Raw genomic sequence first — 21,345 nt, 5'->3', positions numbered from 1 at the left:
AGGCCGGGGAGCCGTCCGGCCTGCGGCCAACTACCCCCCCTTGACGGGAGAGGAAATACGCCACGACCATCTGCACCCCCGGTCTGTGGATCACCTTGAACTTAAACGGCTGGAGTGCCAGATACCAATGGGTGATCCGCGCATTGGCATCCTTCATGCGTTGGAGCCACTGGAGGGGCGCGTGGTCCGAACAGAGGGTGAAAGGGCGTCCCAGTAGGTTGTAGCGGAGGGCGAGGACCGCCCACTTGATGGCAAGGCACTCTTTCTCTATAGTGCTGTAGCGGCCTTCACGCACCGACAACTTCCTGCTGATGTACAGCACTGGGTGGTCCTCCCCCTCCACCTCCTGGGACAGAACGGCCCCCAGCCCCCTGTTCGACGCATCTGTCTGCAAAACAAAGGGGAGAATGAAGTCAGGGGAGTGTAATAGTGGCCCCCCACACAGTGCAGCCTTTACCTCAGAGAAAGCCTGCTGGCATTGCTCCGTCCACTGGACCGGATCTGGTGCCCCCTTTTTAGTGAGATCAGTCAGCGGGCTGGTGACGTCCAAATAATTAGGTATAAACCTACGATAGTAGCCAGCCAGCCCCAGGAACTGTCTCACCCCCTTTTTGGTCTTGGGCCTTGGGCAGGCCGCAATCGCTGCTGTCTTATTAATTTGGGGACACACCTGCCCATTGCCCAAGTGGAAGCCCAGATACCGTACTTCCACCCGCCCAATCGCACACTTCTTCGGGTTGGCTGTGAGACCCGCTTGCCTCAGCGACCTAAGGACGGCCCTCAGGTGTTGTAAATGCCGCGGCCAGTCATTACTATAAATAATAATGTCGTCGAGGTATGCGGCCGCATAGGTGGCATGGGGGTGGAGGACCCTATCCATAAGCCGCTGGAACGTAGCGGGCGCCCCAAACAGCCCAAAAGGAAGTGTGACAAACTGGTGTAAGCCAAACGGTGTGGAAAAGGCCGTTTTCTCTTGGGATAGTGGAGTCAAGGGGATCTGCCAATATCCCTTTGTCAAATACAGTGTTGAATAAAAACGAGCCGTGCCTAGTCGATCAAGCAACTCATCAATACGAGGCATTGGGTACGCATCGAATTTAGACACCACGTTGACTTTTCTGTAGTCCACACAGAACCGGACCGACCCGTCGGCCTTGGGAACCAAGACCACCGGGCTGCTCCAGTCACTGTGGGACTCCTCGACGATGCCCATGTCAAGTATGGCCTCGAGTTCTTCCCGAACCACCTTTTTTTTGTGTGTGTGTTCGGGCAGTCTGTAAGGGTGGCTGTGCACTACCACCCCAGGGGGCGTCTCAATGTGGTGTTCTATGAGGTGGGTGCGGCCGGGCAGGGGCAAGAATACATCAGAAAATTCTGTCTGCAACTGGGCGACCTCCATGAGTTGGGTTGGAGAGAGGTGGTCTCCACAGGGGACCGGAGCGGTGGGCGATGTCAATTTTACTTTTTGAACCTCCGGCCCCAGCTCCGCCCTCTCTGGAACTGCTCTGTGGAGTTTTGTGCACAGGTCAATAACGGACTGAATTTCGTTTTTGCTCGGTGAAGGTCCCTCCCAACTTTCCCGCAGCACATCTTGGATGCCACGCGGCTTACACCCATGTAATAATTTGAACGGGGAGAACCCCGTGGAGGCTTGTGGGACCTCTCGCACTGCGAAAAGCAGGGGCTTGAGCCATTTATCCCAGTTACGTGCGTCCTCGCTTACAAATTTTTTAATTATGTTTTTGAGGGTGCAATTAAACCGTTCGACTAAGCCGTCCGTTTGTGGGTGATAAACGCTGGTGCGGATTGGCTTGATTCCCAGTAACCCATACAGTTCGCGCAGTGTGCGTGACATAAACGTAGTGCCTTGATCAGTCTGAATCTCTTTGGGGATTCCGACTCGGGAGATGACGCGGAAGAGCGCTTCCGCAATACTACGTGCGGAGATATTGCGAAGCGGCACTGCTTCCGGATATCGCGTTGCATAGTCCACCAGAACTAAAATAAAGTGAAACCCTCGTGTTGACCGATCTAATGGCCCGACGAGATCTATCCCAATTCTTTCAAACAGGGTCTCGATTAATGGTAGAGGGCGCAAAGACGCTTTTGGAATGGCTGCTGGATTTACCAACTGGCATTCGCGGCATGCCGTACACAACCTACGGACATCGCCGTGAATCCCTGGCCAATAGAACCGGGCCATTATTCGGGCTAGTGTCTTATCCTGCCCTAAGTGTCCAGCCATGGGATTAAAGTGAGCTGCCTGGAATACCAATTCCTGGTGGCTCTTTGGGATCAAAAGTTGTTATCGGCTCCTTAGTCTGAGTGTCCTGCGTCACTCGGTATAATCTATCCCTCATAATGGAGAAATAGGCAAAGGACGGGGTGGCGTTTGGCTGGAGCATTTGACCATCAATTACTCTCACTTGGTCAAACGCATGCCACAGAGTCTCGTCTCGCGACTGCTCTAACAGAAAATCCGTGAGGGATTCCCTGAGAGAAGGAGGAGGAGCCGGCGGCTCCTCGCTCTGACGCAGTGATGATGTATACGGCTCTGTGACAGCTGCTTCTGCCAATGCCACACCGGGACCTCCCCCCGCTAAACTACGGCAGGACCCACTCTTCACTAAATGAGTCATTAGCTCCCAAAATCCCAGCCAATCAGTCTCCAAAATTATCGAGTGGGTAAGGCGAGGATTAACCAATGCCTTTACTCTAAATTTCTCCCCTCGAAATAGAATGTGGACCGACACTAAAGGGTAGTTGTGAACATCCCCGTGCACACACAACACCTTCACCAATTGTGCTCTCCCCAATGCCTAGTCTTGCACCAGGCTTTGGTGGATTGAGGTCTGATTACAGCCGGAGTCCACCAAAGCCTGATACGTATCCTCTTGGATACTCACCAGTATGCAATACGCTCCGGCCCGATTGAGGGCGGTCCCTGGTGCATCGGGGATCTGGACCACCGCGCCCACCTCCATCGCCAAGCACTGATGCTGGAGGTGCCCCAGCTCCCCGCAGCGCCAGCAAACTGGCCCAGGCTCTCTCTCTGCACCGGTGTTTCGGAGCTCACTCACCTGAGGGGGGGGGAGACACAGACATGGAAGCAGGAAACGGTAGGGCACCGCGGCCGGCCCCCGCTTCCGCGGTGGGGGAATGGGGTGAGGATGAGAAACAGAAGGGGGGAGAGAGAGAGAGAAGAGAGGGGAGAAGAGGAGACACGCTGTCCTGCCATCGGAACAGCCGCCATATGGTCCTCCGCCAGCTCGATGGCCTGATCCAGCGACGCTGGGCGATGGCACTGGACCCACTCTGCTGCTCCTTCTGGAAGTCGGGCGATGAACTGTTCCAGTGCCACCAGGTCGAGGATTCCCTCGACATCGTGGTTGTCGGCCTGCAGCCACTGCCGGCAGGCGTCCTGGAGTTGCTGGCTAAACGTGAACGGCCGGCCGACCTCCTCCAGGCGCAGCGCATGGAAGCGCTGCCGTTGCTGCTCCGGGGTGTGCCCCACACGTTGGAGGATGGCCCTGTGGAGGTCCGCGTAGTCCAGCCGGCTGTCTGCGGGGAGCTGTAGTGCGGCCAGCTGTGCCTCGCCCGTTAGCAGGGGAAGGAGGCGTGTCACGCGCTGTTCCACCGGCCAAGCCCACGCCTCTGATGCCTGCTCAAACAGAGCGAGGAAGGCTTCGGGGTCATCGTGTGGACCCATCTTCGTTAGGGTGAGGTGGGGAGGGTCCGTGGCGGTGGTGATGGTGGACCCCGCCGACGTGAGCAGGTGCCGGAACGCCTGGCGGTCTTCCTGCTGCGCCAGCACCAGGGCTTCAAACCATTCTTCCTGCTCCTTCTGGAGGGTGACCAGCGCCTGGTGCTGGCTCTGTTGGGCTGTGACGAGGGCATGGACCAGGTCCTTGAAGGGGGAGGACTCCATGAGGTTGTTCTCTTCTGTACTCCGTGTCCCGGGTTTCAGCACCACTGTTGCAATCGTTTAGGGTGGGTGGAGCACAGAAGCACGGCAGGCCAGAACTGAGTTCTCAAATTCTTTATTATAGCTTTTCAGCTTAAACTATTCACGTACACATGCACGCACACACAAGCCTCCTGGTTGGAGAGAGTCTCCTTCCTCTGCTCTCTCTCTCACAGGTTAACTAACATCAGGTGTAGTGATTCTGCCACTTAGCTTCCCTGACTCCGCCCTCCGTTCACAGACCGACACTTGACCACGCCCCTGCTGCCACACCGACTTAATGTATTTACGAAACATACAGGGTGGATTTTGACGCTATTTCAAGAAGCAAAATGCAATTTCAAAATGATAGTTTACCAGGATGCTGTTTGAAATCCCTGGGGAGAGACACTGCTCTTTACTTGCTTGTTTCAGGGTTAAGTATTTGTGGAAGGCAACATTCATAATAAGAGTTCTGTTCCTTCAATTGCTTGCATTCTGATATAAGCGAGAGTGGGGGGGCTACGTAAGTGAGCAGTAGCTCACAGTTGATGATTTTTTTTTTTTTTAAATAAGTTTCAAGTTATGAATACAATGGGCTTGGGGTAAAGTACTAAAAGCTTGTGTAACTCACTTTTGTTCTTACTCTTTGGCAGATCTGAGACGATCCCATCACGGCTTCCAGTCTGCAGGGGATCATCCTGGCATCTCACACCACAAGTATCTTTCTCGGACAAGAAAATACCTGTCTGTGTGTGTGTGTGTGTGTGTGTGTGTGTGTGTGTGTAATATACGTATTGCACACACTGAGATGAAGTCTGTTTGAAGGTTTACTTGAAGACCCGGATCCGGATAAGCAGTAGAAAATGGATGGATGGAGGGTTTACTTGAAGACAGTTGAGCGCTGACTGAAGATTAATGAATGAATTTGAAACTTTGCTCGTTTTACACTTAATTCATGCACTTGTGTGTCATGCAGTGTGGTTTATGTTTTTATATATAAACTCAATGTTGTTTCTATCGTAAGAACTCATTCATATGCATTTTGTACAGTAAACACTCCACATAATCTATGACTGATAATAAACATGAGAAAAAAAACACAATTGTTATTTAACAAGGAAAAATTTGTAATCATTGATGTGAAGTTTTCTGTCAGGAGAAATGTGTTTATTGGATATTTATGGAAGGAGCCTCCACTGCCAGGACTTCGAGGTAAAGCTGTAAAGTTGGACGTTTTCTGGTTCTTTTTTTTTTTTATCTACTCTAATGTGCATTTTATATTTTGTTCTTTGGTAGTAAAAATAAAGTTTAAGATAAACTTTATTCATCGCTCGGTGGGGAAATTTACAGTGTCTTGCAAAAGTATTCATCCCCCTTGGTGTTTGTCCTATTTTGTCACATTACAAGCTGGAATTAAAATGGCTTTTGGGGGGATTTACACAACCTACCACTTTAAAGGTGAAAATTGTTGTTTTATTGTAAACACAATAATTAAGGTGAAAAAAAAAAGAAATCTGGAGTGTGCATAAGTATTCACCCCCTTTCGTATAAAACCCCTAAATAAGAGCTGGTCCAACCAATTCACTTCATAAGTCATGTAATTAGTTGATTAAGATCCACCTGTGTGCAATCAAAGTGTCACATGATCTGTCACATGATGTCTGTATAAATCAGCCTGTTCTGGAAGGACCCTGACTCTGCAACACTACTAAGCAAGCAACATGAGAACCAAGGAGCCTCCAAACAGGCCAGAGACAAAGTTGTGGAGAAGTATAGATCAGGGTCGGGTTCTAAAACATATTCGAAACTTTGAATATCCCACAGAGCACCATTAAATCCATTATAGCAAAATGGAAAGAATATGTCACCACTACAAACCTGACAAGAGAAGGCCCCGCCCACCAAAACTCACAGACCGGGCAAGGAGGGCATTAATCAGAGATGCAACAAAGACACCAAAGAGAACACTGAAGGAGCCACAGTGGAGATGGGAGTATCTGTCCATAGGACCGCTTTAAGCCATACACTCCACAAAGTGGGCGGGGCTTTATGGAAGAGTGGCCAGAAAAAAAGTCATTGCTTAAGAAAACACGTTTGGTGTTTGCCCAACAGCATGTGGAAGACTCCCCAAACACATGGAAGAAGATTCTCTGGTCAGATGAGACTAAAATTGGTCTTTTTGGCCATCATGGGAAATGCCATGTGTGGCGCAAACCCAACACCCTGAGAACACCATTCCTACAGTGAAGCATGGTGTTGGCAGCGTCATGCTGTGGGGATGTTTTTCATCTGCAGGGACAGGAAAGCTGGTCAGGACTGAAGGAAAGATGGATGGTACTAAATACAGGGCAATTCTGGAGGAAAACCTGTTTGAGTCGGCCAGAGGTTTGAGACTGGGATGAAGGTTCATGTTCCAGCAGGACAATGGCTCTAAACATACTGCTAAAGCTACACTGGAGTGGTTAAAAGGGAAGCAGTTAACTGTCTTGGAATGGCCTAATCAAAGCCCAGACCTCAATCCAATTGAGAATCTGTGGCATAACTTGAAGATTGCTGTACACCAACGCAACCCATCTGGGGGGGTGAATACCTATGCACACTCCAGATTTCTGTTTTTTTTTCATCTTAATTATTGTTTGTATCACAATAAAACAACAGTTTGCACCTTTAAAGTGGTAAGCAGGTTGTGTAAATCAAATGGTGCTCAACAACCCCCCCCCCCCCCCCCCCATTCATTTTAATTCCAACATATTACAGCAGCTCACAAATAGAAAAAGAGTCAGGAATAAACAGTAACAACAAAAAAAAGAGTGGAATAAAAGTATTTATTTTTTCGCGGTCCGGTTTCCATCAAATCCTGCGCTCTGATTGGCTGGCGAGCGGGTTACGGAACCCGAATAGGGACCTCTGGCGACTCGCTCATTCACAACAACAAGAACAAACATAGTAGCAATTTTTGTCAACATTTATTTTCACATTTCTCAGGAGAATAGCATTAATTTTACAGCATGGATAGCGATAACGACTGTGTTCACAGCGAAAGCGAGTTTTACTACCCTGAGGAAGAAGAAATAAAAGAAAACATTTCAGGAGAAAGCTAAAAACCTGTAACTTGCTAACGCCTAGCAAAAACATGGCTGAATCCTGAATAACTCAATTTTGTATAAATAGGGGACTACATAGGTGGCAAAATGTAGTTTTTTTCCTGCCATGGAAGTGCACTTGTATACCGAGGAGGAAGCCATTTACATTACAGCCGTGAATGAGGATTTAAAATGGCGGCTCGGCTCGGTTTTCCCTTTCGGGTGCTCTCGTTTTCTGTTAGAATTTGGTAAAGAAAAAAACCATATTATTTACCAGCTTAAGGTCGGTCCGTATGGTGAAATACCGTGACCTCGGCCTTGAATACTGACCTCGGCCCAGAGGGCCTCGCTCAGTACTTTCAAGACCTCGGTCACGGTATTTCACGATACGGACCTCCCAGCTGGTAAGTAACACACACACACATATATATATATATATATAGGGCGGCATGGTGGTGTAGTGGTTAGCGCTGTCGCCTCACAGCAAGAAGGTCCGGGTTCGAGCCCCATAGCCGCGTGGGTTTCCTCCGGGTGCTCCGGTTTCCCCCACAGTCCAAAGACATGCAGGTTAGGTTAACTGGTGACTCTAAATTGAGCGTAGGTGTGAATGTGAGTGTGAATGGTTGTCTGTGTCTACGTGTCAGCCCTGTGATGACCTGGTGACTTGTCCAGGGTGTACCCCGCCTTTCGCCCGTAGTCAGCTGGGATAGGCTCCAGCTTGCCTGCGACCCTGTAGAACAGGATAAAGTGGCTACAGATAATGAGATGAGATTATATATATATATCCTACAGGAATATAATAAATAAATAAATAAATACAAACACGGGCTGTGTCCATCATATTCACAACTGATTTGAACATCTCATCTCATCTCATTATCTCTAGCCGCTTTATCCTTCTACAGGGTCGCAGGCAAGCTGGAGCCTATCCCAGCTGACTACGGGCGAAAGGCGGGGTACACCCTGGACAAGTCGCCAGGTCATCACAGGGCTGACACATAGACACAGACAACCATTCACACTCACATTCACACCTACGCTCAATTTAGAGTCACCAGTTAACCTAACCTGCATGTCTTTGGACTGTGGGGGAAACCGGAGCACCCGGAGGAAACCCACGCGGACACGGGGAGAACATGCAAACTCCACACAGAAAGGCCCCCGCCGGCCCCGGGGCTCGAACCCAGGACCTTCTTGCTGTGAGGCGACAGCGCTAACCACTACACCACCGTGCCGCCCGATTTGAACATTACTTACAAAAATGTATGATTTAGGTTTACTAAATATGAAAATGATGATGAAAATTATTTTATTTGCAACTTTGATGACAAAGAATTATAGTCATAAACATAAGGATCTAAAAACTAAAGCACTTTTTTTCCCCAAAGCAGCTGGAAATCATTCATATGCAATAAGAGCTGCTGTTCCATCTGGATAGCTACAGTTTCTCCATCAGGGCCTGTACACAAATGACCCATCTGTTAATCACCCATAATCCTCTGCGTTAAAATCAGGCACATAAAAGATTACAGCATGAGCCATCTGTGCTTCTAAAAGATTCTAAAAAGAGTCGGCAACATAGAATCGACTCAGGAAATGATTCAATTACTGCAAACTTTCAAAAACACGACTCATTAGCGCCATCTTCTGGCACAATTAATTCATTTGTGTGTTATATCTTCTCAGAATTAGGTTATTTGTGCCTAAAGAGAGGCCAGTGCTACCATATAAATATATTAGAGCTATAAAATATGATTGGGGTGACGTCATATTTACACTCTGTCTGTAAACACAGTGTAAAGTTTCTTTCACAACAATCTACACACATGATTCAAGAAAATAACTTAAAACAAGGTGAAACAGCACCATACCTTGAGATATAATCATGGACATACTTCAGAAATCTGAATCTAGTGAACATCCTGTGCTTGAAACATTTAATCTTTTTGACAAATCATCCATTCGAGGTTAATAAATGTCCATTTTAGTTCATTCCCTTCAAAACTCACCCCGAAGAAATGTTTGGAATATTCTACAAGGGATTTCCTGAAGATTATGAGAAGAAGAAAAATACATTCTTGTCATTTATTTATTTTTTTAAATGTGTTGATAATACTTTGATATGGACTGATGAGGTCACTTTGAAAGTGCAACCTGTTTATAGATTCAACATAAATTATTAATTAATTTTAAAAAATTTTAAATTACATCCATTCTTGGAATGTCTTAGATTCCACTTACAGAGCCCTCCACAATTATTGGCACCTCTTATAAAGATTAGTAAAAAGGGTTAGAAAAAAAAATCCACCTATTGGTGAAGTCACTTCATCTCACACTGAAAAAAAAAGAGAAAAATCCAACCTTTAATTGAAAAATTTATTCCAAGAACAACAAATCCCTCATTAAAAATCATTATTTTAAGGAAAAAAAATCATCCACTGTTATTGGCACCCCTAGAAATGATGATTGTGAAGTGGTGCTTGAAAGTTTGTGAACCCTTTAGAATTTTCTATGTTGATATATAGATAAAGAGAACCCAGTTAAACAAATGAGACAAAAATATTATACTTGGTCATTTATTTACTAAGGGAAAATGATCCAATATTACATATCTGTGAGTGGCAAAAGTATGTGAACCTTTGCTTTCAGTATCTGGTGTGACCCCCTTGTGCAGCAATAACTGCAACTAAACGTTTGCGGTAACTGTTGATCAGTCCTGCACACCGGCTTGGAGGAATTTTAGCCCGTTCCTCCGTACAGAACAGCTTCAACTCTGGGATGTTGGTGGGTTTCCTCACATGAACTGCTCGCTTCAGGTCCTTCCACAACATTTCCATTGGATTAAGGTCAGGACTTTGACTTGGCCATTCCAAAACATTCACTTTATTCTTCTTTAACCATTCTTTGGTAGAACGATATGTGTGCTTCGGGTCGTTGTCTTGCTGCATGACCCACCTTCTCTTGAGATTCAGTTCATGGACAGATGTCCTGACATTTTCCTTTAGAATTCGCTGGTATAATTCAGAATTCATTGTTCCATCAATGATGGCAAGCCGTCCTGGCCCAGATGCAGCAAAACAGGCCCAAACCATGATACTGCCACCACCATGTTTCACAGATGGGATAAGGTTCTTGTGCTGGAATGCAGTGTTTTCCTTTCTCCAAACATAACGCTTCTCATTTAAACCAAAAAGTTCTATTTTGGTCTCATCCATCCACAAAACATTTTTCCAATAGCCTTCTGGCTTGTCCACGTGATCTTTAGCAAACTGCAGGCGAGCAGCAATGTTCTTTTTGGAGAGCAGTGGCTTTCTCCTTGCAACCCTGCCATGCACACCATTATTGTTCAGTGTTCTCCTGATGGTGGACTCACGAACATTAACATTAGCCAATGTGAGAGAGGCCTTCAGTTGCTTAGAAGTTACCCTGGGGTCCTTTGTGACCTCACTGACTATTACGTGCCTTGCTCTTGGAGTGATCTTTGTTGGTCGACCACTCCTGGGGAGGGTAACAATGGTCTTGAATTTCCTCCACTTGTACACAATCTGTCTGACTGTGGATTGGTGGAGTCCAAACTCTTTAGAGATGGTTTTGTGACCTTTTCCAGCCTGATGAGCATCAACAACACTTTTTCTGAGGTCCTCAGAAATCTCCTTTGTTCGTGCCATGATACACTTCCACAAACATGTGTTGTGAAGATCAGACTTTGATAGATCCTTAATCTTTAAATAAAACAGGGTGCCCACTCACACCTCATTGTCATCCCATTGATTGAAAACACCTGACTCTAATTTCACCTTCAAATTAACTGCTAATCCTAGAGGTTCACATACTTTTGCCACTCACAGATATGTAATATTGGATCATTTTCCTCAATAAATAAATGACCAAGTATAATATTTTTGTCTCATTTGTTTAACTGGGTTCTCTTTATCTACTTTTAGGACTTGTGTGAAAATCTGATGATGTTTTAGGTCACATTTATGCAGAAAATTCTAAAGGGTTCACAAACTTTCAAGCACCACTGTACCTGAAGCATGTTTCCCATTTAAATTCAACATGTTTGAGTTGATTGGAGTGTGTAGGAACTTTCACGCTGTAATCCATGACTTCCTGATTAACTGGGGAACAAGGTGACACAGAGACCAAATTCCGTCAACATCAACATGGGAAAGATAAAAGAGACACAAACCCAATGAGGGAGAAGAAGTGTGTTGACCTTTATAAGTCAGGGAGCGGGTAGAAAAGAAACATAGCTACTTGCCTGAAAATGTCCTGTTAGGACAATAATAATAATAAAAAAGTGGACACCAACTGGAACTGTTACACACTTGCCTGGAAGAGGAGCCATGTTTATTTTGCCCCCATGTACAATGAGGAGGAGGGTAAGAGAGGCAAAAAAAAATCTCCATGGATCACTGTTGGTGAATTACAAGAAAAGAAAAAAAAAAAACTCTTGGGGTTTCCAGGTCTCCAAAACCACCATCAGACTCCACCTCCATACCAACAGATTATTTGGAAGGTTCCAGAAAAACCTTTTCTGTCCGTTAACTACAAACGTAAACACCTGAAGTTTGTGAAACGCTCCTACAACTTTGACTCGAACCGTGTTCTTTGGTCTGATGGAACAAAAAATGGAGCTTTTTTTTGTTTCCAGTAAACGGTGGGTTTGGAGTAAGAAGAAGGACGGCTAGAATTAAAAGAACCTGATCCTAACTGTAAAATATGGTGGCGGTTCTGTGATGTTTTGGAGCTGGTTTTCTTCCAAAGACCCTGGAAACCTTGATCATGTACTCCATGAAACACCAGGACAGAATCTGGAAACTGAAACTGGGTCGTCATTGGATCTTCCAGCAGGACAATGATCCGATGTCCAAATCAACACAAAAATGGTTCAAGCTTCTGCCCTGGCCATCTCAGTCCCCTGACCTGAACCTCAGTGAGAACCTGTGGGCTGAGCTGGAGAGGAGAGGAGAGGAACGAACACAAGAGAGGATCGAGGACCCTGGATGATCTGGAGAGATTGTATAAAGAGGAATGGTCTCAATGTCCTGCTCTGGATCTCCAATCTTATAAAATGTTACAGGACAGACTCAGCGCTGTTTTACAGAGGTGCCAGTAAATAGTAGCACCTTTGCTTTTGTTGAAAATAATTTGTTTTTCTTTGAATGAATATATTTCAATTCAAGGTTGAGTTAAATTTTTCGCATTTTTTTCAGGGTGAAATGAAGCGACTTCACCAAAAAGATGGACTTGTTTTTCAAGCCCTTTTTATTCATCTTTATAAGCGGAACTGTACTTAAGTGCAAAATACAAACAAGAAACCTTGGAAAAATTAAATACAAAAAGAAATATTGTTTCCTGAGGTGGTTTAACACAATTTTAAATGTTTCAATGCTTGTTTGTTGGGTCCGAAAGTCTGATAATCTGTTTTCTTTCTTTTAAAAATTGTAAATAAACAAACGGTTTTATAATTCTGAGATATTTAAATCTGGGAAAATTGGTTAAAGAAGAAATACAAACTGTCACATATTTCTGGTTGATAATTTAATTCTCACTTCCTTATTTCTTATGACTCAGGCATGTGGAGCTCTCGGTATGTAACTCGAGGTGACTCATGTCATCTAGGGCATGTAAATAAAAGAGTCGGAAAGTACCTGACTTTCACTCACGTCCATTATTCAAAAGCATCTTGCTATGTTCAGGAATGGATTGTTTACTGTTGATTGTTTACACTCATCTCCATAATTATTGGCACCCTTCAGGAAACATGACTCGTAATAGAAAGAAAGCAAGCACAACTTTATTCATCACACACTTGTGAAATTTCCTCTCTGCATTTACAACCCCAATTCCAAAAAAGTTGGGACAAATTGTAAATAAAAACAGAATGCAATAATTTACAAATCTCAAAAACTGATATTGTATTCACAATAGAACACAGACAACATATCAAATGTCGAAAGTGAGACATTTTGAAATTTCATGACAGCAACACATCTCAAAAAAGTTGGGACAAGGGCAATAAGAGGCTGGAAAAGGTACAAAAAAGGAACAGCTGGAGGACCAAATTGCAACTCATTAGGTCAATTAGCAATAGGTCATTAACATGACTGGGTATAAAAAGAGCATCTTGGAGTGGCAGCGGCTCTCAGAAGTAAAGATGGGAAGAGGATCACCAATCCCCCTAATTCTGCACCGACAAATAGTGGAGCAATATCAGAAAGGAGTTCGACAGTGTAAAATTGCAAAGAGTTTGAACATATCATCATCTACAGTGCATAATATCATCAAAAGATTCAGAGAATCTGGAAGAATCTCTGTGCGTAAGGGTCAAGGCCGGAAAACCATACTGGGTGCCCGTGATCTTCGGGCCCTTAGACGGCACTGCATCACATACAGGCATGCTTCTGTATTGGAAATCACAAAATGGGTTCAGGAATATTTCCAGAGAACATTATCTGTGAACACAATTCACCGTGCCATCCGCCGTTGCCAGCTAAAACCCTATAGTTCAAAGAAGAAGCCGTATCTAAACATGATCCAGAAGCGCAGACGTCTTCTCTGGGCCAAGGCTCATTTAAAATTGACTGTGGCAAAGTGGAAAACTGTTCTGTGGTCAGACGAATCAAAATTTGAAGTTCTTTATGGAAATCAGGGACGCCGTGTCATTCGGACTAAAGAGGAGAAGGATGACCCAAGTTGTTATCAGCACTCAGTTCAGAAGCCTGCATCTCTGATGGTATGGGGTTGCATTAGTGCGTGTGGCACGGGCAGCTTACACATCTGGAAAGACACCATCAATGCTGAAAGGTATATCCAGGTTCTAGAGCAACATATGCTCCCATCCAGACGACGTCTCTTTCAGGGAAGACCTTGCATTTTCCAACATGACAATGCCAAACCACATACTGCATCAATTACAGCATCATGGCTGCGTAGAAGAAGGGTCCGGGTACTGAACTGGACAGCCTGCAGTCCAGATCTTTCACCCATAGAAAACATTTGACGCATCATAAAACGAAAGATACGACAAAAAAGACCTAAGACAGTTGAGCAACTAGAATCCTACATTAGACAAGAATGGGTTAACATTCCTATCCCTAAACTTGAGCAACTTGTCTCCTCAGTCCCCAGACGTTTACAGACTGTTGTAAAGAGAAAAGGGGATGTCTCACAGTGGGAAACATGGCCTTGTCCCAACTTTTTTGAGATGTGTTGTTGTCATGAAATTTAAAATCACCTAATTTTTCTCTTCAAATGATACATTTTCTCAGTTTAAACATTTGATATGTCATCTATGTTCTATTCTGAATAAAATATGGAATTTTGAAACTTCCACATCATTGCATTCCGTTTTTATTTACAATTTGTACTTTGTCCCAACTTTTTTGGAATCGGGGTTGTAACCCATCTGAAGCAGTGAACACACACATGCCCAGAGCAGTGGGCAGCCATGCTAACAGCACCCGGGGAGCAGTCGGGAGTTAGGTGCCTCACTCAAGGGCACCTCAGCCCAAGGCTGCTGGGCTCGAACCCAGAACCTTCTTGCTGTGAGGTGACCGTGCTAACTACTACACCACCGTTAGGGTGCATCAGTTGCCCTCACTTTCATAAAATCTGATGCATTTTTGTCTGGGTGTTCCTTTTCACCAATAAAGACATCCTGTAAAATTTTTTGACCATATTCAAAAGTCTAATGGTGGCACCATGAGGTTCATTTTTTGCCCAAAACGCTTATTTTATGTTTTCACGTAAGGTTTGAATCACAATGTTGGACTCCATTTATTGATTTCTTGTGAGCCAGAGATCATGTTAAGAACCTTTGCAAGGGATTGAGAAGCATTAATGTGATTCATAATACATTTGTATTGTTTAAAAGTAGTTGAACAATGATTCAATGAACAGCTAAAACTCAAACTGTGCTTGATAATATATTTAGAATATGGACTAAAAATGTGTATCTAAGATATTTGGTATACTCTATAAGGTGCCATAATGTTTCATGAAAAGTGATCGAAATTTTGTCATAAAATAGCAGCTTTTTCCATAACTTTGAGCTCTTGGTGCCACCATTAAACTTTTGAATTTTGTCAAAATATTTCACCCAGTGTGTTTTCTTACCAAAAGGAACATAAAAACAAAAATTTATCATGATCGGAGGAACTTTTCATTTTTAGGGGGCAACTGATGCACACCGTGCCGCCCAACAATAATTCAAGATTAAACATGAGCATTCTCTAATTTCAGGTTCTTTTCAAAATGATTGCCTCCTCCACCATTTGTATGTTATTCCATTTGTAAGAAAAGCAAGTCAAGTCGGATTTGATAGCAAATTTCAGAATAACTTGAATTGACCAGAGTGTTGCACCGAGGGAACATAAAGTCAAGGGATGATTGAGATTTTAAATAAAATAAAGTCACGCTGGACACAAATAACAGCACTCTGCAAGGTTGAAGACATTTGGAGATGATCTCAGGCCCTTCGCGTTCTCCGTGCAGAACTCATCTCATCTCATTATCTCTAGCCGCTTTATCCTTCTACAGGGTCGCAGGCAAGCTGAAGCCTATCCCAGCTGACTACGGGCGAAAGGCGGGGTACACCCTGGACAAGTCGCCAGGTCATCACAGGGCTGACACATAGACACAGACAACCATTCACACTCACATTCACACCTACGCTCAATTTAGAGTCACCAGTTAACCTAACCTGCATGTCTTTGGACTGTGGGGGAAACCGGAGCACCCGGAGGAAACCCACGCGGACACGGGGAGAACATGCAAACTCCACACAGAAAGGCCCTCGCCGGCCCCGGGGCTCGAACCCAGGACCTTCTTGCTGTGAGGCGACAGCGCTAACCACTACACCACCGTGCCGCCCCCCGTGCAGAACTTCCTGGATATTTTCAGACTTGTGCATGTGGGTGTGTTTTTCTATTCGCTCTTTTTCTGATTGCGCTTCATGCTGCGTTTAACTGATTTTTTTCCCCCCATGTTCTGTCCTTCCTGTTTCTTTTCCTCGGAGATATTTTCCCTGATGCACTCACCGGGCACTTTATTAGGAACACCCATTAGGTTACGCCTGTTGTTTTATGCAGTTACGCAATCAGCCGATCCCTTAAGAGCAGCACGGTGCATCAAATCATGCAGATACAAATCAAGAGCTTCGGTTAATGTTCACAATGTTCAAACATCAGAATGGGAAAAATCGTGATTTCAATTTTTGTGTGACTTTCTTTCTTTCTTTCTTTCTTTCTTTCTTTCTTTCTTTCTTTCACTGTGGCATGGGTGTTGGTTTGAGTATTTCAGAAGCTGCTGATCTCCTGGGGTTTTCACACACAACAGTCTCTAGAGTTTACACAGAATGGTGCGAAAAACAAAAAACACTGAATTGAATGAGCGACAGTTCTGTGGGTCGAAACAAACGCCTTGTTGATCAGAGAGGTCAGAGGAAAATGGATAGATTTGGTTGAGCTTTTTTGCCAGGAAGGATATAGTAACTCATATAATCACTCTTTACAACCGTGGTGAGTAGAAAAGCATCTCAGTATGCAACAGAAAAATAGAAGACCGCATTGGGTTCCACTCCTGCAGCCAAGAACAGGGATCTTAGCATCAAGAACAAGTTCCTATTAAAGTGGCCGGTGAGAGTGTGTGGTGGCGTGGGAAAAGCTGCAGTATTGTAAATGATTAAAAGTTTACAACAGGAAATGAGTTCTCACTTTGATTATCAAGATCAATATCAGTCTGTGCCTCATCACCTGAGGTAAAGTTCACTCGTGTCTCATTGTTATCTCTTTGCTTCATTGATCTCTGTTCACACGAAGGAGGTGATTGCTGCAAATAAACTCACCTGCCGCGACACCCGTACACCTGCTCATTCGTGCAGTTTTATGATCAACCAGTCACTGAGTCTTTTTCCGGTCTTTGACTGTCCGGATTCTTGTTCTTGGTTGATGGGTTGTGGAATTTGATGTGATCTTCTGTTGTTGTAGCAGCTCCTCCACTTCAGTTCAACATTTTGAGATGCTTTTCTGCTCACCGTGGTTGTAAAGCATGGTTATTAGCTCATTCGGCTGACAGGCGATGAGTTTATGCCATCATCGTCCGTTCGGCAGCTTCCACATTTCACAAAAATCGTTTCTTCTCTCTCAATTCTTCACCAATTTTTATTCTTTTTGGCAGGAAGGTAGGTCTACCTGGGGTGCATATAACTTCTACCCAAATTTGCATAATTGCAATTAATAATGAAGATATGGAGTAATCAATCAATCAATCAATCAATCAATCAATCAATCAATCAATCAATCAATCAATCAATCAATCAATCAATCAATCCCTAACGAGCAGTTTCCACACAAATCACTTCTTCTCCCTCAGTTCTTCACCGATTTTGATTCCTTCTGGCATGAAGGTAGGGGTACCTAGTGTGCATATAACTTCTACCCAGATTTGCTTCATTACAATTATTAATGAAGTTATGGACTAATTAAGCCTTAATGAGTGAGCAGTTCAACAAAAATCGCTTCTTCTTAGTCAATTCCTCGCCATTTTGGAATCTTTCTGGTAAATAGGTCGGTATTCCTAGGGTAGATATAGCTTCTATATATAGCTTGTAACATTGATTGCGCAAGATGGCCCACTTTAGATCGTTCCTTTTGGACTAGATGGGGGCCGGAATGAGCTACGCCGTCACTCAGTACGTTTACATGCACATCCAAATCGAGCTGCTGTCGGTAATCGAGCTGAGGGTCCCAGCAGGGGTGCCAGAGAAATCCAATCCTACATGCACACAAGGAAATTGAGCTATTGTGTGAGGTACATTGTGCACCCGAGCCACAGGTGGCGCTACACACCCCATCGTGTTGGTACACTTCCGATTGTCGTCATGAAGAAGAGCTATTCAAGAGTGTAAACAAAGTTATCAGTTCCGTGTTCTCCATTGCGCGTTTTTCTCCCGTCCATGAATTTTAATATATTCAACTCCTTAAGCTGAATGAGCATGAACTCTGTCTCCTCATTGCTCCAGAAGTGCACGTTTCTGCTCGCCATTTTCTCTTCTTCGTTTGTTCCTCCTGACCTCTTTTGCTGCTCGCTACTACTGTTGTCATGCCGACCGAGGCTGTCGTGTTTCCCGCTTGTGGTCTCGTCACTCATCACTTCCGGAAGGGGCAGTGCTGAAGTAAGTAGCTCGACTACGTAGCTCGATAGGGTTTACATGCACTAAGTAGCTCGGCAAAAATCGCATAATCTAAGTCGTGTAGCTCGATTACGAGAAATCAAGTTCGGTTCAATTTCAGCCGAGCTAAGGTGTTTCCATGGCATTTAGAACTTCGATTTCAGTCGAGCAACGGCAGAAATTCGATTTTCTCTATATGCATGTAAACGCACTGATTGACGGTCTTGTTTGAGTTACCGTCACCTTCCTGTAGGCTCAAACACGTCAGGTCATCTCTACTGCCACGTGATTTGCTGATTGGATTTTGGCATGAATGAGCACTTTGCCTGAAAGTAGCCAGTGAGTGCTTCTCTTTAGAGTCTGTTTCCTCTCAAACATTCTTCCTCGTGTCGTCTTGCAACGATTTTCTTTAGCTTGTTCGTTAGAGATCGAGATCTAAATATAGATTTCTGTAAAGCTGCACAAATGGAATGAAATTTAATTTCATTGTTCATTATAAGTTTATTTAATACATTTCAAAACTCAGGAAAAGAGAACATACAGTGCCTTGCAAGTATTCACCTGTCCTTGACCTTTTCCACATTTTTCTAGTCTTCAAACCGAGAACTGAAATGGACCTAATTTGGATTGTATGTCATGAATCTACAAAAAATAACCCAGAATATCGAATCAGTATACACTCTTTGGCCAAAAATTTGTGTCCACCTGAGCATCACATCCATATGTGCTTCAGCTTGCTGAAAATCTCATTCCAGATTTATTCCCTCTTTCCTGTAATCGTAAGCTCCACTCTTCTCTTCTCTTCTCTTCTCTTCTCTTCTCTTCTTGGAAGGCTTTCCACTCGATTTCAAGGCATGGCTGTGAGGATTTGTATTCGTTCAGCTACAAGAGCATTAGTGAAATCAGGTACTGATATCGAGATGTTGAGGAGGCTCCAGTTCCAGTTCCAGTTCATCCCAAAGAGATGCGTTCAGTCAGGGTTCTGTGCAGGACGCTCAAGTTCTTCTACTCCAACCCGAACACGTCATGTCTTCATGGAGCTCACTTTGTGCTCAGGGGCATTGTCATGCTGGAACAGGTTTGAGCCTCTAACCTGTTTTCCACCAAGGCAGTTCCAGGGCTGGTTCAGAGCTGGTGCTTCATCTGTAGAACCAAGAACCACTTACGTCAAGGGCTAGGGGTGAGATTATCATGACCAACAAGACCAGCTAAAATTTTGTGACCACCATTTCTTAAAAACAAACACACAAACAAAGCTTGTGTAACATCTAATCTAACTATAATCTGAAGAAGAAAAAGAGACAATGTAGTCCACCATTGTTATTGTTGTGCTTGGTGCTAACGTGGCTTAATGGTTAGAGAAGCAGCTTTGGGATCAAAAGTTTGCTGGTTTGAGTCCTTGAACCAGCAAGAATGGTTGAAGTACCCTTGAGCAAGGCACCTAACCCCCAACTGCTCCTCAGGCTGCTCTGGGTATGTTGTATGTTGCTCTGGATACGAGCGTCTGCTAAATGCCTATAATTGTAATGTAGCAGAGTTAGCGGGTTTACCAGTGCTAGCTGAAAGGAAAAGGGTAAAAAGACATTCTATACAATCGTGTGTTTCCATTTCTGTGGTAACAGTTTGGGGAAGAACCACTTTTGGCCATATTTCGACCAACAGGGAGCAGGTTCTGTTCTTATTTGTGCAACAAATCTTGAACCATTCAAAGCATTTCGTAACCTAAAAACTTGGTTCCCCAGCCAGAACCAAAATATAGCTGCGTGAACCATATTGACACCAATGGGCATGCCATTAGTTTGGAGAGAAAGTGGAGCTCAGCAATGGAGAACGCAACAGAAAAGGATACAGCTGCAGAAAAAAAATGGACCAAAAACAAATATCTGAAATAACAGAACAATAGCTTGGAGGTAATCAATGAGCCCCGCCATCTTGCTGCTACTGTTTACTCCTGTTGTGAATTGCGCAACACCCTCCTTTCATGACACATCCTTGATTCCAACAGTTCTGCTCAAAGCTGGTGGAAACATGGGCTGGTTTGCTAGCTGGCACCAAGGTTCAAAGAATGCTGAACGGAACCAGTTCAAGAACCTGTTCCCTTCCTGTTGGTCGAAAGGGGATGACTTTGTAGTTTGCAAACATATTTACAAATACAGAGCAAGACCAAGTACAAATGCTAATAAACCTGAGACGTGTCCAAGTCAAGCTCGAACGTGAGTCTAAGAACTTCTATCCTGCTCTAGTTCTTGGATGACCCAGGGGCGTGTTTAGCCTATTTTGGGGGTGCTCAAGCACCCCCAAAAACGAGCTCAGCACCCCCTAGCTCAGCACCCTCAAAAACACTGCTTTTGGACGTAATTTTCAGAAATAAGTGCCCTTGCGCACTGCGCAATGAATGTGTGCACGGGCGTGTGTGTGTTCTTGAATTCACCTGTTACGTGATAGTTCTATGACCAGTAAAATACCTCTCCTCCTTGCCTCCCCTCTGATTGGGTTGCCTGTCCGCGCGAGTGCTTGCTACGACATGGTGTTTTTTTTTTGTTTTAAAGATATTTTTTGGGCTTTTTTTCACCTTTATTGGATAGGACAGTGTAGAGACAGGACAGGAAATGAGTGGGAGAGAGAGACGGGGAGGGATCGGGAAATGACCTCGGGTCGGAATCGAACCCAGGTCCCCGGATTTATGGTATGGCGCCTTAGCCACCTGAGCCACGACGCCCCCGATGGTGTTTTTTTTAAACTGGATTCCACGCTGATGAGGAACTCGAAGTAGCACCTGAGTATTACTGGCATAGCGAGATGTGAAGGTACGGACTGGAGTTACAATTGTTAAACACAACACAATAATATGCATAATGCAATATTGATGTTCCCTGGTCTATGAACAGAATGATAAAAACGACATTTATCATCCATATCGAGATACTTTGTGGTTGTAAATGTGTAGATATCATAGTTTATTGGGTCAGCTTCTGTTAAAACATTGCATAAGTCTAGTCTTGTCTAGTCTAGTCTTCTTGTCTAGTTAAGTCTAGTCTAAAGGTGGAATAAACGTGGAAACACTGTTGTTCAAGCCAGGTGCCTCTGTCAGCTCTGGGGGCTAAGCACCCCCAAAGATCAGATGCTAGAATCGCCCC

General features: G+C 44.4%; 1 long non-coding RNA gene across 8 annotated transcripts in view; it reads left to right on the top strand.

Moving 5' to 3' along the window:
- Positions 1-5,249, top strand: part of LOC132896389 (uncharacterized) — a 52,834-nt gene extending 47,585 nt beyond the window's left edge. For all 8 annotated transcript variants that reach the window (XR_009656021.1, XR_009656020.1, XR_009656025.1 and 5 more), the window contains one exon: positions 4,600-5,249. This is a non-coding gene — a long non-coding RNA (uncharacterized LOC132896389). The remainder of the gene's footprint in view (positions 1-4,599) is intronic.
- Positions 5,250-21,345: the final 16,096 nt, after the last annotated feature.

The sequence above is a fragment of the Neoarius graeffei genome, chromosome 13 (genome assembly GCF_027579695.1).
Source record: "Neoarius graeffei isolate fNeoGra1 chromosome 13, fNeoGra1.pri, whole genome shotgun sequence".
Classification (NCBI taxonomy): Eukaryota; Metazoa; Chordata; class Actinopteri; order Siluriformes; family Ariidae; genus Neoarius; species Neoarius graeffei.
This window is presented reverse-complemented; position numbering and strand designations above follow the sequence as displayed.